At 39.3% G+C, this 18,263-nt stretch overlaps 1 non-coding gene across 1 annotated transcript; it reads right to left on the reverse strand.

Moving 5' to 3' along the window:
* Positions 1 to 12,300: 12,300 nt before the first annotated feature.
* Positions 12,301 to 12,372, reverse strand: TRNAG-CCC. Its single transcript has one exon. It is a non-coding gene; the product is annotated as a tRNA-Gly (tRNA).
* Positions 12,373 to 18,263: the final 5,891 nt, after the last annotated feature.

Raw genomic sequence — 18,263 nt, forward strand, 5'->3', positions numbered from 1 at the left:
GTGGTGCTGAACTCTTTTAGCTTTGCTTGTCTGTAAAACTCTTTATCTTTCCTTCAAGTCTGAATGATGACCTTGCTGGGTAGAATATTCTTGGTTGTAGTGTTTTTTTTCTTTGCTGAGTAGAGTACTCCTGGTTGTAGTTTTTTTCCTTTCATCACTTTGAATATAATATGCCACTCCCTTGTGGCCTGCAATGTTTCTGCTGAAAAGTCAGATTTTCCTTGTCTATAACTATTTACTTCTGTCTTGCTGCTTTTAAGATTCTTTCTTTATCTTTAATCTTTGCTATTTTAATTATAATGTATCTTGGTGTGGACCTCTTGGGTTCATCTTTTTGGGCCTCTCTGTACTTCCTGGACCTGGATGTCTGTTTCCTTTCCCAGGTTAGGGATGTTTTCAGCTATTATTTCTTCAAAAAAGTTCTCTGCCTCTTTCTGTCTCTCTTCTCCTTCTGGGACCCCTATAATGCAAATGTTAGTACACTTGATCAGAGGTCTCTTAAACTATCATCAATTTTTAAAATTCTTTCTTCTTTTCTCTGTTCAGCTTGGGTGATTTCCACTACTCTGTCTTCCAGATCACTGATCCATTTCTCCTTATTATCTAACCTACTCTTGATTCCTTCTGGTGTAATTTTTATTTCAATTATTGTATTCCTCAGCTTGTTTGGTTGTTCTTTATATTTTCTAACTCTGTTGAAATTCTCATTGTGTTCATCCATTCTTCTCTGAAGTTTGGTGAGCATCTTTATGATCATTACCTTTAACTCTTTATCTAGTCGATTGCTTATCTTCATTTCGCTCAGTTTTTCTGGGGTTTTATCTTGTTTCTTCATTTGGAACATATTCTTCTGTCTCTTCATTTTGCCCAATTCTCTGTTCATTTCTACATGTTAGGTAGGTTGGTTATATTTCCTGATCTTTAAAAAGTGGCTTTATGTAAGAGACGTACTATGGGACCCAGCAGCATGCTCTCCTTGGTCACCAGAGTTACATGCTCTAGCAGTGCTCCCTTAGTGGGTTGTGTGCGCCCTCCTCTTATGGTGGGGCTGACTGCTGTAAGCGTGCTAGTAGGCAGGGCTCCCTCCCCAGTTGGCTATGAGGTCATCCCTTGTGCTGTGGCTTCAAGGCCTGCTGGAAGGTGAGGTAGGCTTCCAGTGTGGTTAACTGTGTAGCCTGGGGAGGTGCAGGGCTGGTACTGGCCTGCTCGAGGATGGGGCCAGGTCCCTGTGCAGCTGTTTGCACAGCCTGGGGACTTCAGGGCTGGTGCTAGCCGCTGGTGGGTGGGGCTGGGCCCCTGGCTCTAAATAGGCTGGAGGGAGGATTCCAAAATGGCGCTTGCCAGCATAGTGTTATCGTGGTAGGAGGAGCTCCCAAAAATGTGTTGCCACTGTCTCCAGCCCTAGGGTGAGTCCCAGTTGCCTCCTGCCTCTCTGGTAGGCTCTTCAAGATCAGAAAGTAGGTGTGACCCAGGCTTTTTTCAGACTACTGCCTCTGTACTGGGACTCAGAGTGTGCGAGATTTTGCATGTGCCCTTTAAAGGCAAAATCTCTGTTTCCTATAGCCCTGTGGCTCTCCTGAACATAAGCCCTCCTGGTTTTCAAAGCTAGATGTTGTGCAGGCTTGCCTTCCCAGTGCAGAGCCCCTGGGCTGGGGAGCCTGCTGTGGGGTTCAGACCCCTCACTCCTTAGGGAGTACCTCTACAATTGTAGTACTCTACCCAGTTGTGGGTCACTAACCCCCAGGGTGTGAGTCCTGACTATACTGCATCTCTGCCCCTCCTACTCATCTCATTGTGTTTCCTTCTTTATGTCTTTAGTTGTGAGGATCTTTTTTGCTAGTCTTCAGGTTGTTCTCATAGATAGTTGTTATGTAAGTAGTTGTAATTTTGGTGTGTCTGTGGGAGGAGGTAAGTTCAGATTTCTCCTACTTCAGCCTCTTGGCCACCTCTTATATCAATCTCATTCTTGTTCATCCTAAGATTCCTTCTTAACACAAAATTCCAAGCATTAACTATAATTCAGTTGAAGTTGGCTATGTTTCCTAAAATGAATGCTTTTAGGAAAAATGTCATAGAGCAATCTGGTTGTAGAACTTGTGTATACGGAGGCAATTTTTGTCTCTCTCCCAAAATAAAAATATCTTTTGGGAATTGTTCCAAGGAAATTAGTTGTATGAAGTTGATTATCTTTATAACGTTAAAAAGTATGTTTTCTTTGGCTTTTTTAAAGCTAAAAGTCCAAAGTATCAAAGTAGATACATTCCTTATATAAAAATTTATTTCCATCATGTAGCTCACTCTTTTACCTCCAGGAAAATAAAGATACGGATTTTTTAATTTTTTATTTATTTAAAAAAAATGAATTAATTAATTTATTTATTTTTGGCTGTGTTGGGTCTTCGTTTCTGTGCGAGGGCTTTCTCTCGTTGTGGCAAGCAGGGGCCACTCTTCATCGCGGTGCACGGGCCTCTCACTGTCGCGGCCTCTCTTGTTGTGGAGCACAGGCTCCAGGCGCGCAGGCTCAGTAGTTGTGGCTCACGGGCCCAGTTGCTCCGCAGCATGGGGGATCTTCCTAGACCAGGGCTCAAACCCGTATCCCCTGCATTGGCAGGCAGATTCTCAACCACTGCGCCACCAGGGAAGACCAGATATGGATTTATTAACCTATTTTCAATTTTTTTTTTTTTGCAACTTCACAACTTCTGTTTGTGGTACCTGTGCTTTGTCTTGAAAATACCTTCTCACTCTGCTCCAACAGTGGGTGGCTAGGGGATAGCATAAAATAGAAGACATCCCTCCCTATTGCACATGGACCCTATATATAGGGTCCCCTGGCTAAGGCTGGGGGGACCCTTGGTACATTCTCAGATCCCTGTTCAGGAGGGGGATGGGTGGCTAGGGTAGCATTACGCATGAGAGCAGGACCTCCAGGGCAGCCAGCCACTCTGGTCCTGTGCTTCCTGGTCCTTTGTGGCTTTCTGGTCCCACCTCTAGACCCAGTCTTCCCTTAGTGACATCCCCAATGCATCTCTCTCTTTTTTTTTTTTTTTTTTTTGCTGTACGCAGGCCTCTCACTGTTGTGGCCTCTCCCATTGCGGAGCACAGGCTCCGGACGCAGCGCAGGCTCAGCGGCCATGGCTCAGGGGCCCAGCCGCTCCGCAGCATGTGGGATCTTCCCGGACCGGGGCACGAACCTGTGTCCCCTGCATCGGCAGGTGGACTCTCAACTACTGCGCCACCAGGGAAGCCCTCCAATGCATCTTTTTAAATGTATTTATACTTGATCCTAAAGTAATGTGGTTTAGATGGAAAAATTATTTGGATTTATCAAACCTAGAGAGTTTTGTCACAGATCAAAGGAGGTTCAAAACCAGAAATTAGTTACCTTCTAAAGTAGAAGAACTTTACAATAAACTTTAGATGCATCATATGTCCAAAGGAAGCTCTTCGTGTTTTATAAAGGACAGTTCGGAATAGAAGATAGGAAGGGTCTATTGGTTTGTTTAATGTTTTCAGAGCTCTTGATATGTACCTAGAGTAATTATCAAAAACATCATCTGGGGGCTTCCCTGGTGGCGCAGTGGTTGAGAGTCCGCCTGCCGATGCAGCAGACACGGGTTCGTGCCCCGGTCCGGGAGGATCCCACGTGCTGCGGAGCGGCTGGGCCCGTGAGCCATGGCCGCTGAGCCTGCGCGTCCGGAGCCTGTGCTCCACAATGGGAGAGGCCACAACAGTGAGAGGCCTGCGTACCGCAAAAAAAAAAAAACAAAAACATCATTTGTAGTGCCAGACTCCCTGAATTCAGCTTGGAGAAGTTGCTTACCCTTGCTTTTTCTTTGTTACCTCATTGTAATGAGCTATTGTAAGGAATTTTTATTTATTAATTTACATAATTGTGAGCATTATACACTTACATATATGCATGTATGTCCGCATACATAATACACACTCTCATGTATAGCACTTTAGTCTAAGAAAATGGTAAGCACTGTACATCTTATTTATTTATCATTACAAATTAAACTTAATACCATTCCTTAAATGTTTACCAGTTTCAGATCTTTTCTCATGGAAGAGTATTAAAATTTATGTAAATGTTTATATATCATAATTACATATTTTTTCTTTTTGTAAATAGGTTTCTTGAAAATCTGTTTGATCAAGAAAAGAAACTCAATTTGTTCAGATCCAGAAAGAATAGATCAATTTGAAATATTCTTCATAAAATGGCTATAAAAGGCAGCAGTGCTAAGAAACACGAATTTATGAATATAGCCACATGCTTTTTTTCCTTTCAGTTTGATTTAAATTTAGTATCTTCCAACAATGGAAAATGATTTACAATAAAGAGATGAACTGGACGGAATAGGAAAATGGAAACAAGATGTCATTTCTTTTTACTATCCAACAGATTTACCATCTGTTTTAAAATGATGTTTGAAAGAAAAAAATGGTGTTTGACCATCCACAGTAAATGAAACAAAATGCTTTTTAAAAAATAAAGTAAAATAATGTAACACTTTAAACTGTTTTTACTACCAAACTCTCCTTTCCCTGTGAACACATTCATCTTACTGAGCAAAGGTTTATTTAAGCTACACTTACATCTATGTTGTTTTTAGCTCATTTCCTTTTTAAAAAAGCAATTGGTGAGTTTATTTCCCAGCTTAGCTGTTATAATAATATATGAAAGGCATTTCTGTTTTGGCCTCAAGTATAGCATTATTGAAAGCTACGAGAGTCACAGCAAAATATAGGACAGCATAAAATTAAAAACTGCTGGTGTTTCCTTAGCAGCGGTTACTGTGCTTGCAGTTTTTCCCCCTCTTGCTACTGGCAGAGATCTGAAAGTCACCTCTGTGTACCAGACAACAAACTCTAAGTGTGTTTCTTAAATAATAGCTTTATTGAGATATTATTCACATAGCATAAAATTTACCCTTTTAAAGTATAAAATTCAGTAGGTTTTAGTGTATTCACAGAGTAACCATCATCATCATAAATTTAGAACATATTCTTTACTCCAAAAAGAAACCCAGTGCCCATTAATAGTCACTCCTCATTCCCCCATCTGCCCTTCCACTAGCAACCACTAATCTATGTTCTGTCTCTGTGGATTTGCCTATTACAGACTTTTCACATAAATGGAATTATACAATATGTGATCTTTTGTGACAGCTTCTTTCACTTAACATAATGTTTTCAAGGTTTATCCATGTTGAAGCCTGTGTCAGTACTTCATTCCTTTTTATTGCCCAGTAATATTTTATCACATGGATATGCCAATATGTTTATCCATTCACCAGCTGATGGACATTTGAGTTTCTCACTTGTTGACTATTAGGAATAACGATGCTATTAACATTCATATATAAATCCCAATTTCTTCACATCCTTTCCAACATTTGTTATTATCTGTCTTGTTGATTATAACCATTCTAATAGATGTGAAGTGGAATCTTACTGTGGTTTTGATTTGCATTTCTCTGATGGCTAATGATGTTGAGCATTTTTTCATATGCTTATCATTCATTTGCATGTCTTTTCTGTAGAAACATCTTTTCAAATGCTTTTTTTAAAAATTGGGGTTTTTGTCTTCTTGTTATTGAATTTAAAATTTCTTTATATACTCTGGATACAAGTTCCATATCAAATATATGACTTGCAAATATTTTCTCGCATTCTGTAGGTTGTCTTTCACTTTCTTGATGGCATTTTTGAAGCATTAAAATTTTTTATTTTGATGAAGCCCAGTTTATTTTTTTCCTTTGGTTGCTTGTACTTTTAATGTCATATCTTAGAAACCATTCCTCAAGGTTCACAAAAATTTACTTCTATTTTTTTCTAAGAGTTTTACAGCTTTATCTTACATGTAGGTCTGTGATCCTTTTTTTTTTTTTTTGGCTGTATTAGTTTTCGTTGCTGCGCACGGGCTTTCTCTAGTTGTGGCAAGAGGGGGCTACTCGTCGTTGTGGTGCTTGTGGTCCTCATTGTGGTGGCTTCTCTTGTTGCAGAGAACAGGCTCTAAGCACGCAGGCTTCAGTAGTTGTGGCGCATGGGCTTAGTTGCTCCGTGGCATGTGGGATCTTCCCGGATCAGGGATCGAACCCGTGTCCCCTGCATTGGCAGGCGGATTCTTAACCACTGCGCCACCAGGGAAGTCCATGCAGTCCTTTATGAGTTAACTTTTATATGTGGTGTGAAGTAGGAGCTCAAGTTAATTTTTTGCATGTGGATATCCATTTTATTGAAAGACTCTCTTTCCCATTGAATTTTCTTGACATCTTTGTTGAAAATCAGTTGTCTGTAAATGTAAGGATTTTTTTCTGGGCTGTAATTCTATTCTGTTGATCTGTATGTCTGTTCTTATACAGTAACACACTGTCCTGATTGCTGTAGCTGTGTGGTATGTTTTAAAATCAGGAAGTGTCAGTCCTCCAACTTTGTTCTTTTTCAAGACCGTTTTGGCTATTTTGGGTCCCTTGAATTTCTATATGAATTTTAGGATCAGCTTGACAATTTCTGCAGTTGTATGTAGCTTTCATATCTTTATCTATGCATATACAAATATGTCCTCTTCAACACATTTTATACTTTCTTTTTTGTTTGTTTGTTTTTGCGGTACGTGGGCCTCTCACTGTTGTGGCCTCTCCCGTTGCGGAGCACAGGCTCTGGACGCACAGGCCCAGCGGCCATGGCTCACGGGCCCAGCCGCTCCGCGGCATGTGGGATCTTCCCGGACCGGGGCACGAACCCGTGTCCCCTGCATCGGCAGGCGGACTCTCAACCACTGCGCCACCAGGGAAGCTGACATTTTATACTTTCAAACAAAATTACAGTGATGTGTTTTTCTGCAACTTTCTTCCTTCCCCCAACATTTTATTATGAAAAAATTTTAAATATGGAGATTAGTTGAAAGAATCATACAGTGAACACCCATATATCCTCCCACCCCCCAGTCTATATTCTATAGGTAACATTTTGGTATATTCACTTTATCATATAACTAACCATTCCTGTCTGTAACCAGCTAGTCCATCTATCTATCAAATCATCTTATTATTTTGTGCATTTCAAAGCAAATTGCATATGCTATCAGTACACTTCACCTTTAAAGACTTCAGCATATGTATTGTTAACTAGGGTTCAATTTTTCTACAACTTTTTAATGTAAAGTGAAATGCACAAATCTTGAGTATACATTCTGGTGAGTTTGACACATATATTCACCGGTGTAACCCTAACCTTTATCAGAGTATAGAATATTTTCGTAACTCCAAAAAATTCTATATGCTCTCTCCCAGTCAATTCCTGTCCTTAACCCATGCCAAAAGCAATCAGTTTTTTTTTTTTCACTATGGATTTAGTTGTTATAGAACTTTATTCTCTTGTGCAAGGCTTATTTCACTCAGCATAATGTTTTTGAGATTCGTTCATACTATTCATTCATTCATACTCTTTGAGGTTCATTCATTCTATTGTATGAATCAATAGTTCATTTTTTTTTAATTGCTGAGTATAGCATCCATTGTATGGATTGCCCACAGTTTATTTATACATTCACCTGTGGATGAGTAAATTTCCACTTATCTATATCACTAAAAAGTTCTGATAACTGGCTTTTGTTTATATTGAAGTTATAATTGTTGTAATAATAATATAGTAATAATCATCTGGAAGCTTTGTAAATGTAGAAGTACTTTCTGAATTAAATAAGTGCTTTTTTTTCAGAGTCTTTAAGTAACCTATACTAGAGATTATGAAGACTAGTTGTGTTCATTTACCACAAAGGACTAAAATTTAAATCTAAAATAGCAGAGGAGTCTTAGTAACCTCCCTAACTTTATTGCTTTCTCTTCCTTTACAGCAGGACTTCTCAAACTTTCATGTTTATATGAATAACCCCAATCACCAGGTGATCTTGTTAAAATGCAAATTATGATTTGGTAAGTTTGGGGTAGAGCCCAAGATTCTGCATTTCTAATAAGCTCCCGGGTTATGCCAGTGATTCTCATCCATGGAGTAGCAAATGTTTCCAACCAAATTGCACTGCTTATCTTTCTCTGAATCCATCATAAATTCCCATTGCCATGCCTTAAAATAACTATGCTTAAATTATTCAAGGTCTGAAAGGAAAAGAATCCACAAGGCAAGAATAAGATATTATGAAAAAAGAACAGGCAGATTTTTTAAAAAGCATCAGGTATTCTATAAATGAAAAACATTTTCATTAAAGTTAAAAAATAATACTTCAATAGAAGGGATTGAATCTTCTCCATTTATTTATCCATATTGCTCATTTAGGACTTAACATGTTACCTAAATGATTACATAATATTTTAATAAATCTGTCCTCTTTAATTAGATCCTAAGTCCCTTCAGAGAAGAACAATGGTTTATACCTCCTTTCTTTCTCATTGCCATGTATAATGGGTATTAAATAATATTTGATGATGATGAAGATGAGGATGTTTTAAGCTGCAATAACAGAAAATCCACCTCAAAGTGGCATAAACGATTTAAAATTTATTATCTTACTTATCTTACATAAGAATTCTAGAGGTAGAGTTCATGGAATATTTGATTGAGATGCTGGCTCTGTTTCTTTGTGTTTCTTCTGGCCTTTGCCCTCCTCAATTTGTCGGCTTTGTCCTCATGCCTGCTTTCTTCATGGTGGTGAGATGGCTTCTAGCAGCAGCTAAAACTGCAATTTTCCTTGTTTATGTCCCAAAGGACATAAAAACCTCTCCTCTAACCATAGAATAAAAATCTTTCCCTGTAGTGTAATTACTTTTAATACACAGTTGCTAGGGAAATGCCATGCATGGCAATAGGATGGACCATCTTTCCCTCAGTTAGTGTGCTACTTGGGGGAAAGGAGTGAATACCTGAACAAATAAGTTTTCTTTTAGGAAGGGAAGTAGAGGAATGAATGCTCAGTATGCAACCAATAATGCCTCAATCATGAATAGGCAAATTTCAGATTCAATAAAAATTTTGAAAGTTGTATAATGTCATGCTAGAATACAAATGGAAAATAGGGAAAAAAACCCCAACTGCAGTCATTATACATTTGTCTTTCTTTGTATTTGCTAGAATTATTTGGTCGTATGTTAAAAAAAAAAACCAACTTAAACTGGCTTTAGTTGTAAAAGAAGTTTTTATTGAAAGATAAAGGGGTCACAGACAGAAAAATAATGCTGAAGGCAGAATAGAGATATAGATCAATCTCTGAAAAACCTGGCATCAAGGGTGTAAAAGTCATGAGAGTTCACTTTCTATCTCTTCTCTGCTCCTTTCTGAGCAATTCTCTTTTCTTTCTGTCTCTGCAGATTGACTGCCTTTGCTTCCCTATTCCACCCAAAGGGAAACAAGACTGCTGATAGCTCCAGAATTTTTTACTTATAGCTTTAACAGCTACTGGAGAGTGACTGGCTCAACTCTTTGGATCCAAGGTCCACATATTCTTAGATATGCTCTGACCCACCCAGATGCCCACTTCCAGAATTAATTATGGCCAGGGGTGCAAGGTTACATTTTGCAAGATGCTTGCTCACACAATAACAATATGGATGCTGGGCAAATAATACTACAGGTGTCCTGTAAACTAATGACAAAAGATTTAGGATATTCAGTATCTTCATATTATGTACCCTATAAAAAAATGACAGTGCTGAAGTAAGGCAGGAGTTAGGAGACTGCATTTTTGGCTACTGAGTAACATTAGGTTTTTAAGTGGCAAGCTGATCCCATATATTTCATTCCCTGATAGAATAATAATTGGCAGTAGGAAATTGACCTTACATGGAATGAGAAAGAAGGAGCACCATAAGTTCTCCATGTTCAAAAATATTTTCCACACATTCTATAAGTTAAAAATTGTTGTGGCTTAATGAGTCTGGGCCTGTCAGAGCTGATGCTTAATAAATATTTAGTATGAGGAATTAAATATTTAAAATAAATCCGTATTTTAAATTAAAATGTAACTTTTAGAATTGTAAAAAAGTAAGGTGTGGTTGTGGTTAAAATTTAAGGAATGCAGGGACTTCCCTGGTGGTCCAGTGGGTAAGACTCTGCACTCCCAATGCAGGGGGCCCAGGTTTGATCCCTGGTCAGGGAACTATATCCTGCATGCATGTCACAACTAAGACTCCACATGCTGCAACAAAGATCCTGCATGCTGCAACTAAGACCCAGCGCAGCCAAAATAAATAAATAAATATTAAAAAGTAAAATACAAATAGTGCAAAAATACTTATATTGGGATTTCTCTGGTGGCACAGTGGTTAAGAATCTGCCTGTCAATGCAGGGGACATGGGTTTGAGCCCTGGTCTGGGAAGATCCCGCATGCCGTGGAGCAACTAAGCCCATGCCCCACAACTACTAAGCCTGCACTCTAGAGCCCTAGAGCCGCAACTACTGAGCCCATGTACCACAACTACTGAAGCCCATGCACCTAGAGCCCGTGCTCCTCAACAAGAGAAGCCACCGCAGTGAGAAGTCCATGCACCACAACGAAGAGTAGCCCCCACCTGCCGCAACTAGAGAAAGCCCGCACACAGCAACGAAGACCCAACACAGCCATAAATAAATAAATAAATAAATATATTTTTAAAAAGGACCTATATTAAAAGTAAAATTCTTTCTTCATACTGACTCCAGAAAGTAACCTCAGTTAGGAGCTTTTGATGTGTCCTCCTTTTTATCTCATTGTTTTTGTTTTATTTTATTTTATGCTTTTTAACTTTTTTTTTTTTTTGCGGTACGCGGGCCTCTCACTGTTGTGGCCTCTCCCGTTGCGGAGCACAGGCTCCGGACGCGCAGGCTCAGCGGCCATGGCTCACGGGCCCAGCCGCTCCGTGGCATGTGGGATCCTCCCGGACCAGGGCACAAACCCGTGTCCCCTGCATCGGCAGGCGGACTCTCAACCACTGCGCCACCAGGGAAGCTCTATGCTTTTTAACTTTTAAAAATAATTTTAAAATTAATATACCTTTATAATGAAGCTAAACAATACAAGAATATATAAAGAGATATAATCTCCCTTTCCTTCCAACCTCAATTGGCTGGCTGGCAAAACAATTTTAACAACTTGGGTTACATCCCTCTATCCCATTCTGCATACTTATGTACACTTATTTGGCTTTTCTGTTAAAAAAGAATGGGGGGGGGCTTCCCTGGTGGCGCAGTGGTTGAGAGTCCGCCTGCCGATGCAGGGGACATGGGTTCGTGACCCGGTCCGGGAAGATCCCACATGCCGCGGAGCGGCTGGGCCCGTGAGCCATGGCCGCTGAGCCAGGGCGTCCGGAGCCTGTGCTCCGCAACGGGAGAGGCCACAACAGTGAGAGGCCCACGTACCACAAAAAAAAAAAATAAAGAAAGAAAGAAAGCATGGGGGGGAGCTATGGAGAGAATCACATATTTGAATCTGTAACTTCTGTGCATTGTGGGCTGTCCTCTAGACCTTTGTCATCCAGTACTGTAATCACTAGCCACGAGTAGCTATTGAACACTTGCAATGTAGCTAGTCTGAATTAAACTGAAGTATAAAATACACACCAGATTTCTAAGACTTAGTACAAAAAAAGAGAATGTAAAATATTTCACACAAATTTTTTTTTATTAATTACATGTTATAGTGATAATATTTGGGGTATATTGGGTTAAATAAAATAGATTATTAAAATTAATTTCATCTATCTCCTTTTACTGTTTTTAATGTAGCTATTAAAAACTTAAAATTACACATGTGGCTCACATTACCTTTCTACTGGACAGTGTTGCTCTGAATAGATGAAGATCCTAAGACTTTAATAGTTGCGCAATAGTCTGTGACAGGGATGTGAAACAATTCATTCACCATTTCCCATTGATTACATCCAAATTTTTGGTAGCTCGTTTTATCTGTTTGTGTGTTTCACTACTGTATCAATTATTTTTTTCTGTGAAACGTCATCTAAATTAGTGACTTAAAGCAACAAATATTTATTATTTTTTACAATTCTGAGTTGGCTGGTCAGTTCTAGTCTGGGCCAGCTCAGCTGGGACTAGATGGTTTAGGATGGCCTCACTCATATCTGGGGCCTCAACAAGGATGGTTGGGATAACCAGGGCCTTCTCCACATGATCTCTCATCCTCCAAGAGGCTGGTTATTAGCAAGAATGAGCAAGCTCCAATTTTCAATTGCTTTCTTTTTTTTTTTTTTTAACATTTATTTGGCTGCACTGGGTCTTAGTTGTGGCAAATGGGATCTTCGTTGCCATGTGCAGGATCTTCGTTGTGGCAATGTGGGATCTAGTTCCCTGACCAGGGATTGAACCCGGGCCCCCGCATTGGGAGTGCGGAGTCTTAACCACTGGACCACCAGGGAAGTCCCTACAGTTACTTTTAAGCTTCTGTTTGTGCCACACTTGTATCATCCCATTGGTGGAAGGAAGTCACATGGCCAAGTCCAGGATTCAAGAGGTAGAGAAATAGACTTTAACTCTCAGTGGGAGGAGCAGCAAATCACACTGCAAAAAGGGCAAGCATACCAGGAAGTGTGAACAAGTTAAAGGCAGTTACTACAACAATCTATGATAGCCACAATAGTAATACCCAGTGTTCTCAGTGTATTTATCTTGCATTTCGATGCCTTTATTTCTGCAGGATAGATTCCCCAAAACTGAGACTGTTAGCTCAAATATTTTCCAAATTTGTTGAAGTAATTTATATTCCCACCAGCATCTATGAGTTTCCTTTACTCACCCTTTTCAGTACCAGATATTATCACTCTTTATGATTTTTGCCAATCAGTGTCAAGTGGTATCTTATTCTTGTTTTTTTTTAAAATATAAATTTATTTATTTTATTTTATTTTTGGCTGTGTTGGGTCTTTGTTTCTGTGCGAGGGTTTTCTCTAGTTGCGGTGAGCAGGGGCCACTCTTCATGCGCAGCGTGGGCCTCTCACTGTCGCGGCCTCTCTTGTTGTGGAGCACAGGCTCCAGACGCACAAGCTCAGTAGCTGTGGCACACGGGCCCAGTTGCTCCGCGGCATGTGGGATCCTCCCAGACCAGGGCTCGATCCCATGTCCCCTGCATTGGCAGGCAGATTCTCAACCACTGCACCACCAGGGAAGCCCCTTATTCTTGTTTTTATTTACATTTTCCTGACTAATGAGGCTGAACATCTTTTCATATTTTTATTGAACATTTGAATTTCCTCTTTGCAACGTGCCTATTTGTATCCCTTTTCCATTTTTCTATTGGTCATTTGTTTCTCATTAGTCTGTAGAAACTTTTTGTATGTTAGGGACTGTAACTCATATGTTATAAATATTTTCCCAGTCTATTGTTTGTTTTGATTTTATTTATGCTTCCATGATAGAAAAAACAATTTTCAAATAGTGAAACACTTTCCTTTATGATTCTTCTCCCCCTGCCCAGGTAATCTATCTATCTGTCTATCTATCTATCTATCTATCTATCTATCTTACTAAGTTTTTTTTATTGAAGTATAGTTGATTTACAATGTTGTGTTAGTATCTGCTGTACAGCAAAGTGATTCAGTTATACATATATATACATTTAAAAATATTCTTTTCCATTATGGTTTATCTCAGGATATTGAATATAGTTCCCCATGCTTACAGTAGGACCTTGTTGTTTATCCATTCTATATGTAATAGTTTGCATCTGCTAACCCCAAACTCCCATTCCATCCCTCTCCCATCCCCCTTCTCCTTGGCAACCATGAGTCTGTTCTCTATATCTGTGAGTCTGTTTCTGCTTCATGGATAGGTTCATTTGTGTTGTGTTTTAGATTCCACATATAAGTGATATCTTATGGTATTTGTCTTTCTCTTTCTGACTTACTTCACTTAGTATCATAATATCTAGTTTCATCCATGTTGCTGCAAATGGCATTATTTCATTCATTTTTTATGGCTGAGTAATATTCCATTTGTGTGTGTGTGTGTGTGTATACATATATATATATGTATATGTACACCATATCTTCATTATCCATTCACCTGTTGATGGACATTGAGGTTGTTGCCATGTCTTGGCTATTGTGTATAGGCTGCTATAAACATAGGGGTGCATGTATCTTTTTGAATTATAGTGTTGTCCAGATATATGCCAAGGAGTGGGATTGCTGGATCATATGGTAATTCTATTTTTAGTCTTTTGAGGAACCTCCATAATGGCTGCACCAATGATTCTTCTTAATTAAAGTCTCCCCAGACACACCTCCACACTTTTATTATTTTATATTTAGATATGTAATTCATTGAAGTTCATTTTTGTACATGATATGAGGTAGAGGCTGAGTTTATCAAAATTTTCAATCAGCTATACATAATATAATCCCTGCTACAGTGTCTTAATCAAATAGGGTTTTTTGTGTTTTTTTTAAGTATTTTTAAAATTTTTTTATTTATTTTATTTTTGGCTGCGTTGGGTCTTCGTTGCTCCGCGCGGGCTTTTCTCTGGTTGCGGCAAGCGGGGGCTACTCTTCATTGCAGTGCGCGGGCTTCATTGTGGTGGCTTGTTGTGGAGCACAGGCTCTAGGCACACGGGCTTCAGTAGTTGTGGCACACGGGCTCAGTAGTTGTGGCTTGTGGACTCTAGAGCACAGGCTCAGTAGTTGTGGTGCATGGGCTTTGTTGCTCCATGGCACGTGGGATCTTCTCGGTCCAGGGCTCAAACCTGTGTCCCCTGCATTAGCAGGTGGATTCTTAACCACTGTGCCACGAGGGAAGCCCCAGATAGGGTTTTTTTATTTTTATTTTTTTCATGTAACATGAAGAATAGAAGCAAAAGATCAGGACTGGTGTGTGGCTCTACCATGCCATCAAGGATCGAGGCTGCTTCTCACTTTCTGTTCCACAATCCTTAGATTATGATTTTCTTTCGCATGAAATACAGTTTCTATACTCTAAGCATCACATTTATGTTATAGACAGGAAGAATTTTTCAGGGAGAAGGGTAAGAGGCAATTTCTTTTTTATCAGAAAACAATAGCTTTCCTGGAAGTTCTACCCATTAGACTTATAATTATGTCTCATTGAGTAGGGCATGGCCACCCTTATTTTCAAGAGAGTCTAGGGAGGTGAATAGTTTTGACTGGACACATTGCTGTCCTAAACAAAGTCAGGGTTCTGAATGGAAATTGTGTAGGCAGCTATCAGTGTCTGCCATAAGAAATAGGTTTATTTTCTTCCAAATGTATACTCAATTATTCCAGCACCATGTAATATATAAAACCATCTTGGTCCTTTGGTGGATTCTAATGTATAGTTTAATCAGTTTTGGACTCTCCATACTTTCTGCTGATCTATTTGTCTATTCCTGTGCCAATAGCATACTCTTGTTTACTATAGCTTCATTTTAAGTTGAATTATGGTAAGACATGTCTTCCTTTGCTGGTCTTCTTTTCCAAATATTCTTAACTATTCTCATGTATTCTTCCATATGAATGTTAAAGTTACTGCCCAGTAAAATCAATGTATCAATCAGTACATTATTGAGGTAAAATCAGTGTATTCTGACTGGAATTGCATTTATATGTTAATTTTTAAAAATAAATGTATTCTGGTTGGATTGTTAATTTGGGAACAATTGACATCTTTATGATTTTAATTCTTCTTATTCAAGAACATGGTATATGTCTCCTTTTTTTAAAGTAGTATTTTATGTCATTTTAAAAGGTCTAAGTTTTTTTTTTTATGTAGCCAAAATTTATAAAAAATTTTTCTTTATACAGTCTGAATTTGGTAACACATGCTTGAAAAGGCCTTTTCCACTCCAGGATTATAAAAATATTCATCCATGTTCCCCTTAGTATTTTTATACTTTCATATTTTATCTTTAAATTTTGATACATATGGACTTTATTTTGGTATAAAGTAATGATTCAGCTTTTAAAAAAAGTCTAACCAGTTGTCTCATTACATTTATTGAATAAGTCATCTTTCTCCCACTGATCTGGAATGCTTATCATATATTGAATTCAATATGTATTTGGGTCCAGATTTGGTTTTGCACTTTGTCCTGTTTCTATACTAATACAGTAAACATTCAGCCTCTTTATAGTAGTAGGTGATTTCATCAAGACGATTAACCTTTAATTCCCTGTGAGTTCAGTATTTTTCTTCCATTTTGAGATAAGGAAGATGAGCCTAGCAAAGGTTATTTCTCATATGTTTGGATTTGGCAGAGAAGTCACTTGTCCTTTCCCCAGGGATGGCAGCTAGTCTTCATTACCTTAGGGTAGGGATGAGCATCTTTATTAGAGGACACAGATGAGAGGTTCTGAGGTATTTTTACGGTATTAATTCAGAGACCAAGGAATGCCTGTGTCCCCTCCTCCCTTTGATGTCCCAGATTGAGGAAGCTTTAGGGAGCTACATACAAGGATGAGAATGCAATAACTCCTACTATGGAGCTGTTATGTCTTTTTCTCCCTTTTCCAAAACTAACATGGCACAGTCTTCAGAGGAGACCCCAGTAGCAGGCAGAAAAGGAGAGAGACCTGAGTCAGGAAGAAGAAGCAAATAGGCCCAATAAATGCCTTGGACTCTGACCGGTCATATTAACCACTCATCCTAAGAGCTTATGGGGGACTTCCCTGGTGGCGCAGTGGTTGGGAGTCCGCCTGCCGATGCAGGGGACGAGGGTTCGTACCCCACCCAGTCCGGGAAGATCCCACATGCCGCGGAGCGGCTGGGCCTGTGAGCCATGGCCGCTGAGCCTGCGCGTCCGGAGCCTGTGCTCCGCAACGGGAGAGGCCACAACAGTGAGAGGCTCGCGTACCGCAAAAAAAAAGAAAAAAAAAAAAAGAATCCGTCTGCCAATGCAGGGGACAGGGGTTTGATCCCTGGTCCGGGAAGATCCCACATGCTGCGGAGCAACTAAGCACAGCTACTGAAGTCTGCGCGCCTAGAGCCCATGCTCAACAAGACAACAAGAGAAGCCACTGCAGTGAGAAGCCTGTGCACCGCAACGAAGAGAAGAGTAGCCCCAGCTTGCTGCAACTAGAGAAAGCCTGTGAGCAGCAGCGAGGACCCAACGCAGCCAAAAATAAATAAATACATAAATTTTAAAAAAAAGAGCTTATGGGCCCAGGAAAGCCTTTTAGGGTTGGTAGCATGAGGAGATGGAGCAGAAGTGTTCCCTTCCCTGAAATCTGCAAAAGTAAACCATATACCTCCAGTGTAACCAAAATGTTCCAGAGATTAAAAGTGAAGGTGGGGTTGGTAGTAGTTGTGGTTAGAGCCAATGTCCCCTTAGTCTTTTTGTGTTCTCAGCCTATGCATTTTCACACCTTTTACAAACCCCAGTTCCTCAGAATTTCTCACTAGAAAGTTCAAGAATTACCTTTAGGGTATTTGACCTCCTAGTTGCTGGTATCTTCCTCAGCCTTTCTGAAAATATCATTATTTCAAGATCTTTTTTGAGGTGGTTTTGCTAGGACATAATTCTAGGTTGACAGTTATTTTCCTCTCAGACTTTAAAGATACTATTCCACTGTCTTCTGGCTTCCATTGTTGCCACTGAGAAATATCCTGTTATTTTCATTTGTAGGTAAGCTGTATTTCTCTCTACTTGTTTTAGGATCTTTTTCTTATCTTTGGTTTTTTGTAGTTTCACAATGATGTGTCTTGGTGTGGATTTCTTTTTATTTAGATTGGGATTCATTTAGTTTCTTCAAACTCAGAATTTGAATTTCATTAATTATGGAAGATTCTCAGTCATAATTTTTCAAATATGACCTCTCCTCTGTTCTCGCCATTTTCTCCTTCTGGCTCCAGGTGTACATTGGACCTTTCCACTTTATCATCTATGACCCATAATTTTTCTTTCATCCTTTCCATTTCTTTGTCTCTATGGTACATTCTAGGTAATTTCTTTGGGACTATCTTCTAGGTCACTATTCAGCTGTTTAATCTTTCCATTGATTTTGTACTTTTAAATATTATATTTTTTGTTTCAAAAATTCTGTTTGATTCTCTAATTACTACCCACTCTCGTGCCTTTTTTTTTTTTTTTTGGACATGCAAGATCTCAGCTCAACCAGGGATTGAACCCAGGCCACAACAGCGAAAGCTTCAAATCCTAACCACTAGAACAACAGGGAACTTCCATTGTTATGCTATTTTAACTAAGTCAAAATGCTTTCAGTTTCCCATATGTTGACAGTAGTTAAAGCTGGATGATGGGTATGTGGGGGATTCATTATACTTTTTTACCTACTTTTGATATGTTAAATAATTTCCA

The sequence above is a fragment of the Monodon monoceros genome, unplaced genomic scaffold (assembly GCF_005190385.1).
Source record: "Monodon monoceros isolate NGI ecotype Baffin Bay Population unplaced genomic scaffold, NGI_Narwhal_1 Super_Scaffold_9, whole genome shotgun sequence".
In the NCBI taxonomy this organism is placed as follows: domain Eukaryota; kingdom Metazoa; phylum Chordata; class Mammalia; order Artiodactyla; family Monodontidae; genus Monodon; species Monodon monoceros.